This window comes from Lissotriton vulgaris, chromosome 1_2, assembly GCF_964263255.1.
Source record: "Lissotriton vulgaris chromosome 1_2, aLisVul1.2, whole genome shotgun sequence".
NCBI lineage: Eukaryota > Metazoa > Chordata > Amphibia > Caudata > Salamandridae > Lissotriton > Lissotriton vulgaris.
The window spans coordinates 115,536,353-115,552,042 of NC_141686.1; the positions used below are offsets into that span (position 1 = coordinate 115,536,353).

General features: G+C 44.8%; 1 protein-coding gene across 4 annotated transcripts in view; it reads left to right on the forward strand.

The window, feature by feature from the left end:
- Positions 1-15,690, forward strand: part of SVOPL (SVOP like) — a 671,022-nt gene that overhangs the window by 29,787 nt on the left and 625,545 nt on the right. For 2 of the 4 annotated variants that reach the window (XM_086952961.1, XM_086952959.1), the window contains exon 2: positions 8,304-8,434. The exons of the other annotated variants lie outside the window; for them this stretch is intronic. The gene's annotated coding sequence lies outside the window, so the exon portion shown is untranslated. The remainder of the gene's footprint in view (positions 1-8,303; positions 8,435-15,690) is intronic. 4 annotated transcript variants of the gene reach the window in all.

Consider the following 15,690-nt stretch of genomic DNA (forward strand, 5'->3'; position numbering starts at 1 on the left):
TGGAATGGGTCTTGCAGCTGGCAATGGTGCTGTGCCTGATGTAGCTGGTGTTGCTGGTGGTGGTATGCATGGTGTTACTGGTGCTTGGCCAGATGGAGCTGGTTGTGTGGATGTTTGCTCTTCCTCACCCTCTGGCTCCTCTGGTGCATCATCTATCTGCAGCCTCTCGCTGTCACTGCTGGTGTTATCTGCGCCACCTGTGATGGAAAGTGGACGTAGATTAATTGCATGTATCTTTGACATGTGCAGTTGCTACATGCATGCTGGCTACTATTCCCTGACTGGCTGTTGCATCGCGTACATTGGGACATGTCTGGCTGCATTGGAGTTTTTGTACATTGAGGGCAGACTACATGTCCCACAATGCAATAGGGCATGTTCTGATGTGCATGGGCTGCATGACTGGGGTTGATTATGGGAGGCTATAGGGTCATGGCCATTGTTAGGGGACAGGGTCGCAGTCGCATGGCACTTACCTTGGCTGTCTTGGGTGGGTCGGGATGAGTCCAGAGGGATAACACCACACGATCCTCCAAGGGGGTGTTGGGAGGGACTGTTGGCTCTCCCCTCCAGTTGCAAGGCTCTCACCCAGCCTCTCTGCCACCCTCTCCTTGGCACGACCTCGGAGGTCGTACCACCTCTTTTTGAGGTCGTCTATGGACCTCTGTGTTACTCCTACTGCATTCACTCTGGCGCGGATGCGCAGCCACAGTCGCCGTTTCTCGCCTCAGGCACCCTCCTGGAGTCCTTGCCGAAAAGTTTGTTGTGGTCTTGGCAGACTCCATCGATTAGATGCTCCAGCTCCAGCTCGGAGAATTTTATCTTGCGCTTGCGCCCGGTGTCACTGGGCCCTGCTGCTGCTTCCTGTGGCATAGCTGCAGTCTGCAATATCCAAAATATCCAAGTCTGGAGGTGTTTTGAGAGGAGCTCTGAGTGGTGCTGCTTCAATCTCTGCCTCAGTGTTCTCAATGGGGGAGGGAACTGCCTGCTTCCTGGTTGTGATGTCATCACTGTGCTCGAAATGCGACTTCCCGTTTTTGCGATCTCGCTATTAGCGAGATCGCAGTTTGCGATCTCGCTAATTGCGAGATCGCTATTCCTACACGGAAATGGACGGATTTAGCACTTTTTCCGCGATTTTGAACAATCGCTATCGCCTTTTGCGGCCGGTTGCGATTCGCTTTATTTTCTCGCAGTTTTTCATGAATCCCATTCTGCAAATTCTAAATTGCGATTCGGTATTAATCGCTATTTAGAATTCGCAGATTTCGGTTTTCATAAATCTGGCAGATAGCTCCTTACCTATCAAGGTCCTTGAAGGAGATTTTAGCAGCATGGGCTTCTCGATTATGAGCAGTGCTGGAGTTTAAAAAGATGTACTCTAGGAACGTATAAATGGGGGTCAACCTGTGACAGAAGAAAGGGGGTGGAGTCATGAGGGGAGGAGCTTGAAAGGCAGTCTCATACTAATTGTATACATTTATTTTAAAAAAATCTGTTGCAAAGAATTTGGCATCAAGGACAAGTATGACAGCAAATCTGTTCGAGCTTAAGAGGCTGCATTTTAAAATATTTTATAGGGTTAAGACACCTGCGAAAGCTATCCTTGTGTGCCCACCAATTTTGAGGGGATTATAATAGCAGTAAGATAACTCTGATCGGTAATGCAGTTGTGGGAGAGCTTTATGTTTTGTTCAATTTTAGTTTACACTCATGAAGTAGCATAGCAGGTTAATGTGCCTGCTGCAAAGCACATCATGTAACATGCAGGTCACAGGTTTGTCTTCTATGTCGATAGGTCAGTGCGCTACTGCTTTTGGCACCGAGATTACTTTGTTACTTCCAGTTCATAAGTTGCAAGCCTTTTAATATGGCGCAGAGAGCTATTTAGGGAGCTGCATGCAAAGTTTAAGTCCCAGGTTTAGTATCTTATTGTTATTGTTGTTACTGTTGTTGTTCTAAAATTGCAAAGAAAGGCTCCTCTGGGTATTAATAAAGTCTTTTTTGTAAAGACCACCCGAATCATTGTGTTACGTTTCATATCCTCACTTTGGGCCCGATTCACAGAATGAATTTAAGACTCAATCCTAGACTTACTACTATTTTGGTATTCACAGAATGCACTTACTACTTTTGGTATTCACCGAATGAACGTACTACTTTTGGTATTCACAGAAGTTAGGATTTTGTCCTAAATTTGTCTTAAGACAAACTTAAGACAGACTTCAGACAAACTTAAGACAAAATCCTAACTTCTGTGAATACCAAAAGTAGTAAGTTCATTCTGTGAATGCCAAAAGTAGAAAGTGCATTCTGTGAATACCAAAATAGTAGTAAGTTTAGGATTGAGTCTTAAGTTCATTCTGTGAATCGGGCCCTCCGTGTTTCTTCTGACTGCTCATTCTCAACATATCAAGTCTACAGGTAATGACCATATGTGATGGCTACACCTTATAACCCTCGTTTTCTTATGTAACACCTTCTGCCCATTGAATTACACATTTGTACGATTTACTGCATTTCTGTATGTGATGTAAAGCATGCTGACACCCTAAACTAGGAGGAGGAGCACTATGAATGAATGAATGAATAAATGAGGGGATTTGTAAAATGCACTGCTACTCCGTGGAGTGCCCTGACACTAAGTTCACTGTCAGGAAGACCAGCAAATGTACTACTTTGCTGCAGGACAGATCATGAATGACAGAACGGAGAGAAAGAGGAAGCCAATTCTAATACCCACCAGTCACAACCATTACACGGTGAAACCTCGGAATGGTGACTAATAAGGTAGATGACGAGTGCCAGGGTCTGGAGGGATGGCAATGCTTGGTTCTTCTAACCAAGTACTTGGTTCTCTGCTGGTAAAAAGCCAGATGTAAACCAGTAAGGGATTTAAAAAGACAGAATCCTCTGTTTTACTAGTAGCCAATGAAGCTATCGCAGATAGTGGTAAAAGTTCATCATCCACAGGACGTCTAGAATCAGGTGGACAGCAGCATTTTGAACCAGCCTCTTTCTTAGTCAGCTTCTCTGGGAGAACAAAATAGACGCTTTTGGCATAGTCCAGTCTTGAAGTAATCAGGGCATGAACCACTGTTTTGTTTTACATGTCTTCAGGGGGAGGAGATCCAAACATTTTTGGAGAGATCTAAAAAAGGGAAATGCTAGTGGTGGTGACAGAGGTAATTTGATTAGACAAAGACTAGCTAATTAAGTGGATCTCCGAGAGAGAGGTAGATCCCTCGGCCACCAATTTAACAGCCATTCCACTTCTAAAAGGCCGAACAGAAGAATCTCAGTTTTATCCATGTTGCATAACCAATAGCTCTCTATCAGCCAATGCAGAGTAGCAGATATTTGATTTGATTTCTTTGATTTTAAATTAGTAGTGTGACAATTACCCAAAGGCATCAAGGCACTGTAGACGACGGTCCAGAAAACCATGCCCTGCCTATAAATTTGTCATGAAAGAACTGTCAGGTCATGAGTGCTTTGCTGAGAAGCAACAACTGAGAGATAGCCCTCAAGCTTTGCAGGAGAGAGTTTCAAAGTCTGCTTGTCGCATTTGAGAATGCTATGTCACCTCATATCTTCATTTTGGTTCTATGCACCATGAGCAGATTTCGAGGCGCTGATTGCAGGTTTCTCCTTGGAGAGTGCCATTGGAACATTTCTTCAATTCTTGATGGACTAGGGAGAAAATGGGCATAATGCACTATGCAGAGTGCTTTAAACATGATGCACTTTCTGAGCGGGGAGCCAATGTAAGCCCTCCAGTCCCCTAGAAGCTGACTGGTGCCTCAGAATGTCAAGACTTAATCTGGCCAACGCATCTGTACCACTTGGAGTTTGTGCTGGGGACTCGTGTTTGGAGTCTAGGTGAAGAGAGTTACAATAATCCAGGCTGGACATAACCAGGGCTAGTGCAACTTGCTTACGTGATGACTTAGGGATAAGCAGGAAGATTTTCCTGAGCATCATTATGAGCGAGATGCAGGCCACCACAGTACGATTAGCCTGGGCATTAAGACTAATTTCAGTGTCTAAGAGGACGACAAGATTTTTAACCTTCTTCCCAGGGATGGGGCGGTACCTAATGTGTATAGGCACCAGCTGCTATTCCAGCTCGATGATCAGGCCCGGACTGGCCATAGCGGGCAGCGGGCAATCCCCCGGTGCGCCGCAAGGGTGGGGGCCGGTTTTGAGCCCCTGGGGGCTGATTTTGTTACAGGGCCGTTTTTGCAGCAGAGCTGCAAAATCGGACCTGCAACAAAATCAGCCGAAAACCGGCCCCAGCAAAGCACTTCCAACCCCCCGAGTTGGGGATGGGGGCGGGCGAGCACGCACTTTGCCAGGGCTGGTTTTGGTTCCCAGTCTGGCTGGGTCGATGATCCTGTGCCAAAAAGAAGCACCTCAGTATTTTCACCATTAAGTTTTAGAAGGTTTCATCCCATTCAGTCTGGCACTGCCGACATACATAGCGAGAAGTTTTCTGCAGTGGAGCATAAATTCTTGGGGACTAACACAATGATCTGTGTATCATCAGCATATGACAATACCTTCATCCTAAATGCCTGAATTATGGCTGCAAGGGGTGCCACTTGAAGATTAATGAGCTTAGGACTTAGCCAAGAGCCCTGCAGCACTCCACACGGCAAAGTGAAAACCTCTAAGTAGAATTGCTATAACTTCACCCTCTGTGAATGATCCTTAAGGAAAGAAGACATAAGGGCCAGGGCTTGATGTGTGATAACCAGGTCAATCAACAGCAGAGGAGAGATGGTATCAAATGCTGCTGTGAGATCAAGGAGTATCAATGCTATGCCCTGTCCTTCATCCACTAAGCGCCGGATAGTCTGTGGCTGAAATCAGAGCAGTTTCCGTTCCATGGTGTTTCCTCAATCCAAACTGAGAGTTCTCCAGCCAGACCTGCTGTTCTACAAATTCCATCAGGTGGACATTAAGGTGTTTCTCCAGAGTCTTTGCTGGACAGGGAAGCATTGAGATAGGGCAATACTTTTTACAGTCCTTACTTTCCAAGTTGGTTTTCTTTAGGAGGGGTCTAATGATTGCCTCCATTCATATAAGATCCGGGGAGAATTACTTGGTTCATTAACCGCATCGCTGCGGCGGTTATTTTTCCGCTGTGCGGCTTTTTTCGAAAAGCCGCGTTAGATGATGAGCTCAGCTCGTCATCCGCACACGACCACCGTGGCTAATGACGAGCTGAGCTCGTCATCAGCAGCGAAGGGGTTAAATTGGAGAGAGGTTGAGCTATAGTGCTAGCTGCCAGGTGGAGGATTGCTAGTGGACAGGTTAAAAGGGGTGACCCCCGATTTAGGGGCCTATTAGGATGGCGGACGGACCTGCGTCCGTCCCCCACCCCGAGGTGGAAGGACCGTCCGCAGGGGCAGTGGCAGTCCCTCCAGTGCAATTAGGATGTGACCGCCACCCTGGCGGTCACATCCTGTATCTTTAACCTTGCGGAGGGTGCTGCTTGATGTCAGTGATGTCAAATGAGATGTCATCAGTGATGTCATCAGTGATGTCATTTGAGATGTCATCAGTGATGTCACTGACCATGTCATGAATGATGTAATATGTGACATCATCAGCAGTGGAATGCGGGTGCGCCAAATATAGTTAGTTCAACTAACTATATAGGAGCAATTTCAATGGTTTTTTATATGTTAATTCCTAACTATATAAGGCCTGAAACCTATGATTTTTTCAGTGAAATATATATATATATATATATATATATATATATATATATATATATATATATATATATATATATAATTTTTTTTTTCTCTCTGAAAAAACAAAGGTTAAAGTGATGGTACAGTTTGGTATAGTGAAATATCTTACATTAAAAAAATCTCAGATATTCACTGAAAAAAACAATTATGGTGTTCGATTGAATGTAAGGTAAAATGTACCATTTTTAACTCAAGAGCCCGATGAAATGCACTAATCATGCTTAAATCAAGTAACTCTCACCTGCGCACTCACCATGCACAGTGATGTATTAATGATGTCATTTCAGATGTCATCAGTGATGTTCTCAACAATATCAATGTATTTTATAAGGTCATAAGCAGTGCATGGCAAGAGTGCAAGTTATAGGGATTTATTTTAACTATAACTGGTGAATTTCAGTTATTTTTATTGCTATTAACATTACATTTTAGCTCACATTTTAACCTAACTATAAAGTTACTTTAACCTTTGATTTTTTTCAGTGAATTTCTAGGTGTTTCTTTTTAATGTATGTTAATATGCTGTTACTATTCCCACCCACCACGAGTGACTAATCCCATAGGGCATCGCGTTCAGCCATGTGCGTGGCAGGGTTGACCAGACCTGCGTTCACTGTTGTCCTGTGGGCGGCAAACTACCCCCCACGCATTGCCTTCGGGTCAAGTCTTACACCCAACCACCCACAGGCGACTGTGTGGCATGCTTCCAAAACGTCAGGGATTTCTTTTATTAATTCTAGGCTGGCTTGGATGGAATTTTACCACTCTACAGCTGTAATACTGTGCCTGGAATGGTAATAGGCTTTTGTCATTTTACAGATCGACTAGTCCTATGCTTACAAATTTTGCTGTAGAAATAGAAAAAGACTTTGTCCCTTTCTATCTCAGTGTGGATGGCCCTGTGCTCATCCAGCTTAAAGACTTCGATAGAAAAGCAGACATTTGAGGTGAGCAAATTTAGAGTGTCACTGGTGTTGAGGGTGCCCTATACATGAGCTGCTTTCCACCTAAACTTGAGAACTACCTAGAGTTCTCTGCTTCTTGTTTAGTAAGAAAGTGAATTATTAGTTGGAGTGGATAAATATACACCAAAAGTCAACTCAATGTTTTAAGTAATTTATACCCACGCTGCACCCTTGGTAGCTATGCCACAGAGCAGATAGGCTTAACTTAAAGAAAATGTGGGAAGAATTTAAAATGGATAAAACTGATGAAAAGTCAAAGAAACACGACAATAAATATTAGACTTTAATTAAACAAAATATATATATATATTAAACCAAATGACACCAAAACAACAAAAATCTAATAAGGGGAGGCAGAGATATGAGTTGGTGAAGATTTAAGTGGAGAAAGAGCCAAAAACCACAAACACCAATGGTATTTAATGGTCATGGTAGTCCCGGACCTAGGCTCTATTTGAAGCCAACGGCAATGGAGCCTGGGTTAGAGTGAATTGGTTTGGGTGAATTTCTGGAAGTCAAAAAGTTCTAAAACGTTTTTAAGTCCCACTTCAGAAAGGAAGTTTGGCACTTTTTTTAAGAAAAACTTTGAGATTTATAACAAGTCCCAGCAAATGAGATTTTGTCACTTTTTGAGAGGAAAGATCCTCCCTGTCCTGGTTGCTGCTGAAACTATATTTTCCACTGTGGAACAGAAGGTCGGATAGCTGAACCAGGTTTGTCCCACTGGTACTCTGGAGATTTGGAGGTTGTTCAACGCAGATTAGAACTTGGTGTGTTTTTTTCTGCACTGAAGACCTCTGAGCAGAACAAGCTGACATTTTATCTGAAGCTATGGAACTGCCACTCGGATATTTTTTCCAGCAGGAACAGCTGATGCTCTGGAGCTCTGTGGGAAACGTTTTCATAAGATTCCAAATTTTCTTCTGCTGCCCAACAACCACAGGAATAAACTTCTAAGGCCTCCAGGAACTCAGAAGAAGGCACTTCTCAAGGGTCAGACAGATGCCAACAGAAAAGTCCAGCTCCAGTCCTGTGGCCACTGGTCCACTGGAATTCTTTATCTTCTGCTTTTTTATATTATAGAAGTCACCCAGGGAATCAATTTTATGATTCTTGTAGTTCTTTCCGTCATTCAATTTCAAATGGAAGAGGGTTCAACTACCTCAGGTATTTCTCACATGTCACAGTGTCCATGTGTCTCAGGTTCAGTCTGCCTGATACCCTTTCAGAAGTTCAACAATAATCTGGGAAGGATGCCTTGGGGGCAAACCTACCTACTTTTGCAGCTGTGCACCTTTTTTCCAGAATCCAAAATAGGGAAACCTTCTGCTCTTGTGCAGAGCATGTGTGCCTGCCCAGATTTGTGGCCAGATTATGAGCAGTTCCCTCCTTTGTGGCCACTCAAAATTGGTTCTGGATCTAGGGTTTTAGCTTTCCTCCTAATGAATTTGGTTCCAGTCTATGGGGACAAGTCTGTGGGTTTCCAGTTGTTACCTAACATTTATGTGTGACAAGGTAGGCCTTGTGAAGTTAATTAAGTTTCTGAGTCTGCCCCAACTGGTCTTCCTTTCAGCGCATGAAAACACCTCCCCATTCCCAGGCCATTGTTCCTGGTCTGTGAGCAGTTTTCACACCTCATTAAGATCAAGCACTTGATGGACAGCTGCTGGAGAGCTAAAGTAAAGTAGTTCCAAGGAGCTTCAGGTAGGAAAAGGGTAACTTTCTAAAACGTACATTTCTTAAATATTCATAACAAATTACATTTTTCATTAAATTTGACTTTTTAATAAATACTAAAAAGAGTGGTTGAATATTTTTCTAGCTTGTCCCAAACCTGAGATACAGAATGAATATATTTATCTGTAGCTTAGATATGTCATATGTCAGTCAGGGCCTACCTCTGTAAAAATAGCATTTGGGGGCTTGTCCCTGCAGGGACATGGGGATACTAGATTTCTGCATGTCCCATATTTTAATACAATGCACCATACTGTGTGGCCTACATAGGCTTGACTTATTATTTAGAAGGAAGGGTTTTCCCCTGTCAAAAGGAGTATTTTGACAGGTTGGCACTCCGTGGAGTGGCCGTGCGCTATAGAAGTATAAAAATAACATAACATAACATAACATAACATGGTGGGCTTTAAGCCCTGTTTTTATTGTCAAAATAATGAATGCAGTCCAATTAGGAGTTAGTCAATTTAACCATGTTTTATGGGGCCACTGCTTATGCACTGAAGCCTGTCCCAGTGCACTGAGTCAAAAACATCTTCTACAGATTCAATTAAGCACTTTTTGTAACAGGTATTTTAAGTCAGCTTTGAGGGGAGTGAGACTGAGATGGGGAATGGACCAGACCATGTACACATCAGGTTTGGTACAGGATTTAAGTTTGATGTGATGTTGATAATTAGTTAGTAACCCGTTAGTGAGTACCTCAGAAAACATATTACAGACTTTGCCTCATCAGAAGAAATTGTCTACCAAGAAAACTGGATTGCCTTAATTGGGTGTAATTTGATCCCTTCTAGGCAACATAGACTTTCCAACAGTAGATCTACCCATGAAAGATATTTTCATCTTTAGCAATATTGTTTTATTGTATAGATGCAATTTGAAGCTTTTATGATACATGCTGTCAAATAAAGCCATTTGAACTGAACTGAACTTTAGCATCCCCTTAAGGAAACTGAGGTTTCTTTGCTCCTCCACTCTGGTTTAATATACGTTTTTTTCAAATATATATCCATGTTACTGAACAACTGTTTGAAAACTTGACTATCAAGCAACGTAAAGGGGGAACATAAGTCAACAAGCATTAGCACATTTTGATTATTCAAATTAATCTCACAGCTAGGAAGACTGACTTGGAAAATAAGTGTCTTTTCTTCTTGGTGTAACAGTTCTACTAGATTAACACTCCTGTTTGTATTTTCTCTTCATGCTCTTGTGACGTGACCTCTCTTTCCACACGTGTGCCACAATTACTTGCTTGACAATTGGGATTGGTGGGTAGATGGTGCACGCCAGTAGCACGTGGTTTTATCTCTAAAATATATTGATTTGACGGAAGAATTATGTTTGGTGGTAATAGATGGTTCTTCCTTAACCACATTAGCCATTTCAGTAGAAATCTTCATTTTTTCCCATAGTCCGCCATATGTTCCACCCCCTTGGTGAATTTAATGGCCTATTTCAGGTCAGTGTTCTTGGTCAGTAATTTTTCCTGGTTGCGTTGTTTGTTAGTGCATCACATAATGGTCCAAAGCCACAAGAGAGTCGCCGAAATGTACGTGGCCATGTTTTTATTTTTACCCTGAAGGCTTCCAAAACAAATTTTGCCTCTCAAGCACATTCAACTTTTCATAAAAATGTGCAACCAGTGTCCCAAAGGTAATCTGATCTGCACCTCATTGAGCATCAGTACCTTCTCAAGCAGGTGTATGCTGGGCCTGTAAACTGCTGTAAACATTTCTCCATTCACAGGTTAGATTGTGCAAAAAAATATTTGTTGTTTGCGTACAGGGGACATTGTTTCACCCCTTATAGAAATCAAGTGCGACTCAAATGATTGTATCCATCATTTCCATGGGATGGTGGTTTCACTACCATCTCTGAGGAAGGGAGGAGGCTGCGGCATGCTGGCTGCAGCCATAACTATTGTATCAAAAACAGGTGTAAATCTTGAACGCTCAAAAGATCACCAGAAAAGGCAGGGGGCATATTTACAAGCCCCTGTCGCCACAGGAACGTAACTTTTAAAGACATTTCTGTGGCGATAAGGGCTTCACCTTATTTACAAGGCGGCGTTAAACCACTTACCGTGGCTTAGCGCCGCCTTGTAAATAAGGCAACCTTTCACGTTACACTTTCAAGGGACACCTTTCTCCACATAAACATCTTCCCCCCCAATGCAGGCACCCTTGCACTGTTGTGCAAGTGTGCCTGCGTTGGCGCTGGGCAGCTTAATTTAGCGCCAGCGCTAGGGGAAATGCAGAGTGCACCAATCTTTGTAAATACGTTTTCAGAATGGCGGGGCGTGGCGTTATCACGTTTTGCTTAACACCATGCTCCGTCATTTGGTTGTACATATGCCCCGCAGTTTGCAGAGGAAGGGTTATAATTGTAACATTTGAGCATCCAATCAATAAGAAGACAGAGAGAACAGAATGAAGAAGGAGGTGGAGATGGTGGTTCCAAGCATCCCTCCTAGAACAGGAGTGGCGTCGACTATATCAACGAGTTGAATGGAGTGATGCTGACAGGGAGCAGCAGTTAGAGAAGAACAGGTCCCACGAAGACAAAGAGGCAGACCTGGACACACTCTGTCAGCACAACCCAACCATAGACAGGGCCGCCGAAATGGCACCAGTGGTAGTGACCAAGCAGAGAAGAGGACTCAACATCAGGCGATGAGAGGCATATAGGAATAGGAAAGTGGCGCCGTGGTTTGCTATTCCTGAGCTCACCTCGGGTCCTTGACTGGAAAATTCAAGCCAGCGTGACAGGAATGCAGCGACGCCAGTCAGAATTCATCAGCAAAATTCCCCACTATAGCTGGTACGAGCAACAGGAAAGCTTCAGGGGGTGACGACTTCTGTGGTCTCCTGCACCACGCCAGTGTAAAATCAGGATTCAATTCTGTCCTAGTTGCAATGAAGTATTATATTAATCAAGTTATCACCAACTGCCAAAAAATTGACAGGATTGGCCGACAGGTTTATTCCAGAGCAATCCAGGATCCCAACATTCTATGGCACGTACCAACAGGTGAGGATTGGAGGGGAAGTAGGGAAGGAAAGTAAAGAAGGCAAAACAAATTGGAAGAGGGAAAAGCAGTTTCTAAAATGCTGATATGAACGTACATTATGACATTTATTGTAAAACTGTCATAAAAAAGGAGGCCTTGTTGGGGAGATACCAGAGACAAGCGCAGTGTTTTAAAAATATATTACATTGCACCTTCAAACATATCCCAAGCTGCCTAAGTTTGAAAAAAGCCAACGGCCAGCAGTATTGCACACCGGTGACTGCCAACTCTCCAGAATGCTTCAGTAGGATTCAGCTTGACTTGCGGTGCTCCATGAATCCCAACTAGAATCCCAAGTGGAGTCAACACGTAAACACCTACCTGTGTACTCAGAACTGTAGAGTGTCTAGACCATGATACCTATAGTACCAAAGTATCGCCGGCCTACTTCCGTACACGAGCTCCGTGCCACTGGTAATGACAATGCTACAGAGACAAACTCGCACTAAGTAAAAGGGGTAAATCAGTGATTGAAGATGGTGCAGAAATTCATTTTTCAGGCAGCAACCATCAATACTGCAGGGAACAAGGCTGGACACAGGCAAGAGGTCAAGGAAGAGGCTCTTGTTCCAGAAGTCCATGCTCCGCTGCAGCTTTGGACAGCAAGGCAAAGGCGAAGGAGGGGATTGCATCTTTATGATCACCCCTGTCCATATGGTGATAGGACCTGAGATAGGTGAGGTGCTCTCAAAAAAGCCAAATGCTCTTGGACGAGCTGGTCGAGCTTCCAAAGCAGCCAGGTCGCAGCAGACCCATCTATTTGCAGCAAAGCTAAGCGAGCTTGTCAAGAAAACCCAAATCGGACAATTCTGACCCTAAAGTTCTGAGTCCAAGTGGGCCAAGAATGGGCGAGGTTCATACAGAGCCCAATATAAGCTGGTACTGCGAGTTGTGGTATTTTCTGGGTGCGATAATTACTTCCTATTTAGAGTTTTCCGCTTGAAAAATTGTAAATTTCGTAAGAAGTTTCTTATTCCTACACTGGCTTCCGCATGTATCATATTATGGCATGTTTTCCCCAAATACACTTTGGTATGTTTGACCTACCAAACGTTATCGCCATAAACTTCCTAGGCGTCGTGTTCACAGCAAATTGCAGAATTTGGATCCCTAAGCTGGGATGAGATACCTCACCTGCTGCAGAGCTTTAGTCTCACCAAGAACAACTAATTTAGGACCTGACAAGGATGTGTGGACAAGGTTTCCGTAAGATGTGCCAAAGAGAATTCATCATCCACCTGGCTGGAAGGTGCACAAAGTCAGGACATTTTACAACAAGGAGTTAACCAGCAATAAACATTTCAGAGACTGGCTGGACTGTGACTATCAATCCCAAGTCTCTCGAGCCTAAAGAGCTTTGCCCTTCCTCAGCAGAGTCCACATCGATGTGGCGGTCTGTGAAACAACCCACACCAAATTGTGAGCTCGCTTATATGTGATTCACAGCACTTAAACTGTGCCAGTGATTGATGGTGGGTGGCACTGGCATTAGCTTCATGCAGCCGCGATGTTGAGCCACCTTTCTTGGTGTGCTGGTCTACCTTCAATTACTAAGCTGCCCGAACCAGCAGAGCAAGACCTTTTATTTTCACAAAGGTGCATGGAAATAGAATGACACCAATGCTGTGATCCTTCGTGGGTCAGTATATTAGATTATCTTCTATTTAAAAAAAATATCAATGGAATTAAAAGAAGGGCTGTTGCTGTCCCTACGCGATAGCCTGCTAATACCTGGCTGGGGCTGACTGCAAGAGCCAAATGGCAGCCAGGTGTCAGAGACAGTTAGGGCTAGGCCAGTGGCAGAAAGGCAAAGCCGGCCTCCCCTTCCTCTAATTAGGCCTCTCTTCCTGGCACCTTCGGCTGTGTGGGAGGTGTAGCATGCTGATTAGGCTGGACTCAGGCCATCTTATAAAAAGTCTTGGGGACAGCACCTATTTTGTTCAATTAATTAAGCATGGCTTGTTCCACTAAAATGGTCTGCCTCCATACTTTAGCCACTGGAATAAGCCTGGCTTGAGTCAGGGGTGGGCCTAAGTAGACCTAGTTGTGCAACAAACCCCTGTCATTGGTAAGGAGAGCAGACAATTGCTAAGCCTGTTAGGGCCCCAGAGTCATGTGGTGTATGTAACCTCATCATGACAGTCCAGGCATGTGATGGGATCTATCCAAGACCTCTGAAATGTGAGGTTTCTTCTGACTTCAAGGATTGCCTTTGTATATCTCACAGATATCCTCCGAAGGCAGGGCATCTAAGAAGACTTATATGGCTATTCTATGGAGACGTTGGTGAGTAGGAGAGCTTCTACTGGCCGGCATCTTGTGAAGGCTCTTCTATGGAGCCCAGGGTGAGGATGGGAGCTGCTGCTCACCCACTTCCTCTGAAGGCTTTTCTGCGGAGCCCTTGGTGAGGAGAGGAGCTGCTGGTGGCCTCCTTCTCCTGAAGGTTTTTAATGGAGCCCTTGGTGAGTAGGGGAGCTGGGGCTACCCGGCTTCTCCTGAAGGCTCGTCTATGGAGCCCTTGGTGAGGAGGGGAGGGGCTGGCGGCCTCCTTCTCCTCCTGAAAGCTCTTCTATGGAGCCCTTGGCGAGGAGGGGAGCTGCTGCTGGCCTGCTTTCTTCTCAAGATTCTTCTATGGAGATCTTGGTGATCAGGGGAGCTACTGCTGTCCTCCTTCTCCTGAAGGTTTTTTTTATGGAGCCCTTGGTGAAGAGGGGAGCTGCTGGTGGCCTCTTTCTCCTGAAGGTTTTTTATGGAACCCTTCGTGAGGAGGGGAGCTGCTTCTGGCCTGCTTCTTCTCAAGATTCTTTATATGGAGACCTTGGCAAGGAGGGGAGCTGCTGCCGGCCAGCTTTTCCTGAAGGCTCTTCTCTGGAGCCCTTGGTGAGGAGGGGAGCTGCTGCTGGCCTCCTTCTCCTGAAGTTTTTTTTATGGAGCCCTTGGTGAGGAGCGAAGCTGCTGCCGGCCTCCTTCTCCTGAAGTCTCCTCTATGGCATCCTAGTTGAAGAGGGGAGCTGCTGCCAGCCTGCTTCTCCTGAAGTCTCTTCTATGGGCTCCTAGTTGAAGAGGGGAGCTGCTGCCGGCCAGCTTCTTAGTGAAGGCTTTTCTATGGAGCCCTTGGTGAGGTGGGGAGTTGCTGCCAGCCTGCTTCTTTTGAAGTCCCTTCTATGGCATCCTAGTTGAAGAGGGGAGCTGCTTCCATCCTGCTTCTCCTGAGGTCTCTTCTATGGCGTCCTTGGTGAGGTGGGGAGCTGCTGCCGGTCTCCTTCCCCTGAAGTCTCTTCTATGGCATCCTAGTTGAAGAGGGGAGCTGCTTCCATCCTGCTTCTCCTGAGGTCTCTTCTATGGCGTCCTTGGTGAAGAGGGGCGCTGCTGCCGGCCTGCTTCTCCTGAAGGCTGAGGTCTTCTTGGTTTGCAGCCACTGTGCTTTAGTCATCCTGCCAAAACATTGGCTCATCCTACGCCAATCTGTGGGACAATTGGCACTACTTCCACTATCCCAGCTAGAGAAGCCACTACTGTACAGTCTGTCTCTCTAGCAGGCCTGATCCCGCAGAGACTGCTAAAGGCCTGTTCATAATGATTCCCTGCCAGCTCTATGCTGCTGAGTGCACTACAGAGACACTATAAAACATTCATCATGTTCAACACCACTAGTTTGGAAACTATGAAAGGGAAGACCACTTGGTTGAAAGGATGGTCCCCTACCTAGGTGACAGGGTGGCGAGAAGAACATTGGCCCTAAAGGCAACTGTTTACATTTGCCATACTTGAATTATTTACTTCCTGGGAACTCTAGAGTGTCCTCATCCCAGGTAAGAGTTATCTTGTTGGGGATGGCTATTCATTGCTCTGGACCGTGCACCTGCCACCAGATACTAAACTAAACACCTAGGCTTGCTGATCTCTAGGATCCAAAGACTATGTTTGTCAAAAAGAAGTTCAAAGTGTATCCTCCTGTTTTGACAACCTCGCCCAAGCTCTTTAGTCATCATCCACCAAGAGGTTTTGGTAGTGTGTTTTCAACTTCTACGTACCTTCTTCTATTACAGCATGGCCTCACCGGTCTGTCAGAACGTTAGAGCCAATTTCCTTCTTCCTTCAGTCCTGGATGGGTGTAGTTTTATAACCTTGTTGCACCCTACCCTTGACC